Raw genomic sequence first — 3,689 nt, 5'->3', positions numbered from 1 at the left:
GATGGAGTTCACTCTGTCGCTCTCTTTTCCTTGCCATTTATTTGTTGAAGAAACTGGACCACTGAGAATTAGCACACTTTGTTAAAGTGATTTATTTATTGAATAATTGAATATAAAGCCTCCAAATATGAGTTCGATGGGAGAATAAAATGTGTTTAACTTAGTGTATCCTTGAATATATTCTTTTAGTACAAACAGTTATAACTTATTAGCCAACATAATAAATCACCAGCCAACAATAAGAAAATATAGTTTGAGATTGCGCTCATTTCTAAATGTTACTTCTGAAGGAGCTGTGATCATAATGTCCTCACTTGAGCTGAATTTAGGTCCACATCTAAACAAACCATTGCTTTTCCTACAGCTTTGGAAATGAAAGGAAAGGAAATGAAGATGATGACAACTATTTAATATAAGTTTGAAATGAAATGAAGATGATGGCAACTACTTAATATAACGTATACTAAAATAAATTTAAAATCAAAATCACCTCCCCACAGAACACTGATTGCATTAGTTTCCTGGGGCTACCATAACAAAATACCACAAACTGGATGGTTTAAACAACAAATGTATTGTCTCACAGTTCTGGAGGCTAGAAGTCCAAGATCAAGGTGTTGGTAGGGTTGGTTTTTTCTGAGGGCCCTGAGGGAGAATCTGTTCCAGGATTTTCCCCTAGCTTTTGGTTGTTTGCTGGCAATCTTTGGCATTCCTTGGCTTATAAACACATCACTCTGATCTCTGCTTTTATTTCACGTGGCACTTTCCCATGTGTCCAAATGTGCATTTCTGGGTGCCTGCCTGTGTCCATATTTCCCCCTTTTATAAAGACACAAGTCATATTGGATTAAGCATGCATTCTACTCTGATATGACCTCATCTTAACTAATTGCATCTGCAACAACCCTGTTTCCAAATAAGGTCACATTCTGAAGTACTAGGGGTTAGAACTCCAACATACGAATATCAGGGGGACACAAATTCAACCCATAACACTGACCTTCAATTTAAAATGGATATATATTTAAAAGTAAATATATCTTCATTGACTTCTCATCAATTTACCAGTTTGATTTTTCTCTGACAGAGTTTGCCTTTTTAAAAATTCTACTTCACCTTCCATCACCTAGAGATTAAATATTCCTTTGTAATAATAGGAGTATTTAGGGGTCTTCATTTTCGATTGCGAAATTTTCCATGTGTTTCTTCCAAAGTCTGAAATAGTATCTTGAACTGATGATAATAACATATGGTAATTGTGGAGAATGTTTGAGAATTGTTGGGAATGACAGGAAATATTTAAGCAAGGAAAGAATTTGCAGCTGTGAACGTAGAAGCAAAGTTTTGCCCTAAGAAATTGAGTTCTTTTAGGAAAACATATGAAGGAAAAAATAATTACTTGCTTTGAGATATGGTTTTTTTTAATTGAGGTATAGTTGATTTACAATGTTGTGTTAATTTCTGTTGTACAGCAAAGTGATCGTTACACACACACGTGCACAGACACACACATACATACACATTCTTTTTTATATTACCTTCCATTATGGTTTATCACAGGATATTGAATATGTTTTGAGACTGCAAAATTGCTGCAGTAAAAATGTTCAGTTTGGATCACTGACTTAGAAAAAAAGGATTACGAAACTCCTATGTCTGTTCACAATAGCTATCATCACTAAAACAATCTTACAGTGGTTTAAACAGCCCATAATAATCACTAGCCCTTCCCAAATGCACAAAGTAAATTACTTAGAGGAATTCAAGGATATGAAATTTATGTGCATAGTAAACCCTGTGAATCAGAGCTGATCTCCAAACTAATTTTCAGTATCACAGAACATAATAGCGAATTGGAAAAAACGCAGAAAAGCAACCGCCCAACGTGGGGCTCGAACCCACGACCCTGGGATTAAGAGTCCCATGCTCTACCGACTGAGCTAGCCGGGCAGCTGAGCAAAGTCCTTTTTCTAAATCTTTTCAAAGTAATAAGATTGTTTTAACTTGTTCCAAGACATATTTTGTATTTAAATTTTTTTCCCCATAATTTTTTTTGGTAAAGCTTTTTACTACTCTCAAAATTGTGTTTCATTTCTGATTCTGTGCACACAAACTTTTACTGTTTAATAAATGTTTCAGTGGCCCTCTAGTGGTCAGCGGTAAAGCGGGCTGATGCAGGCGCCCCTGAACTCCCGCTGAGAGAGGACGGAAGTGAGCGTGGGGTGCCTCCTGTTTATCCCCGAGATCCCCGTTGAGAGAGCGCTCACCCCCTGCCGCTCCGGGGACCAAGAATGTTCTCGACTCCTGCGTGGCCGGACACAACAGCTGCATCTGGAGGAACGTCCTGCGTACCTTCTAAAGAAGATCAGAATCCAAGGCACATGTGTAGAGCTGGCTGGCCTCTCGGGGGCCCCCGTGTGGCTTTGAGGTATCTGGCATTTTTCTACGGCACGACGGTGGTTCAAGGAAGCCATGCCCCATTGTTCACAAAGTAGAAGATTATTAAAAAGCTAACGCAGTCTCAGAAATTAATTGAATTAATTGTGGCGTTTGCTCACACAGAACTAAAAGGTAAAGACATTTATCCTACAGTATGATAACACCTCTGTGTGGGAAGGGACCATTATTTCAAACCTCTCCCCACTAGAACGAAAAAAATTAAAGATTTATTCTGCTTTTCTAGTAGTAACCAAATAGTCCCAGTTGATGAGGGAGTGCTCTACTTTATAGGGTGGGGGGAAAAATGTAGGATTAGAAAAAGCGTAAATCAGCAAACCCTTGTAAACGAGGATTATCCTTCGAGGTTAAACCGTTATGTTAATAGTTGTTAAGGGTCACACAGGTTCAGAGCAACACTACACGGGTTACTTCCTAGATTCAAGAGTAACTGTACAATGGAGGAATCAAGCTGTCACCACCCTAACTGAGAAATTAATCTGAGTTTTGCTAGTGGTTTACTAATCTTCAGTAAGATTGTGTGTCTTCAATGGTGATATAATCTGAAGTACACAAGATCAATGGTCATTATTTATTCTAGCCAAAAAATGCTTTATGTGGATCTATCAACCATTAGATATTAATTCCAGTTTACAGGAAATAAAGAGAGGAACCAGACAAATGACAGCACAAGGAAGCAATAGCACAAAATCAGAAAGTGGGAAATTCTGCAGGACAATACTTCAACAAGTAAGTATTGAATTTTTAAAAAATGACTTTTGCTAGATTAAAAGAGATACAGTGGCCATAATAATCAGACGCAATAGGTGATCCTGGATTGGATACCATTCTGTATTGTGTATGTGTTTCTTTTTCTTAATTATGGTAAAATAAACATAACATAAAATTTACTGCTTTAACCATTTTTAAGTGTACAGTTCAGTGGCATTAGTACATTCACATTGTTGTGCAACCATCACCACCATCCAACTCCAGAACTATTTCATCTTCCCAAATTGAAACTCTGTACCCATTAAACAACTCCCTATTCTCCCCTCAGTCCCTGGCAACTGCCATTCTACTTTTTGTCTCCATAAATTTGACTACTCTAGGTGCCTCATGTAAGTGGAATCATATAATATTTTATCTTTTTGTGTCTAGCTTATTCCACTTACCATAATGTTTTCAAAGTTCATCCATGTTGTAGCATACCTCAGAATATCCTTTCTTGTTAAGGCTGAATAAATACTCCA

The 3,689-nt window shown here is 37.4% G+C and overlaps 1 non-coding gene across 1 annotated transcript; it reads right to left on the bottom strand.

The window, feature by feature from the left end:
* Positions 1-1,877: 1,877 nt before the first annotated feature.
* Positions 1,878-1,950, bottom strand: TRNAK-CUU (transfer RNA lysine (anticodon CUU)). The gene has a single exon. It is a non-coding gene; the product is annotated as a tRNA-Lys (tRNA).
* Between the last annotated feature and the right edge of the window lie 1,739 nt (positions 1,951-3,689).

The sequence above is a fragment of the Eschrichtius robustus genome, chromosome 1 (genome assembly GCF_028021215.1).
Source record: "Eschrichtius robustus isolate mEscRob2 chromosome 1, mEscRob2.pri, whole genome shotgun sequence".
Taxonomy (NCBI): Eukaryota; Metazoa; Chordata; class Mammalia; order Artiodactyla; family Eschrichtiidae; genus Eschrichtius; species Eschrichtius robustus.
This window is presented reverse-complemented; position numbering and strand designations above follow the sequence as displayed.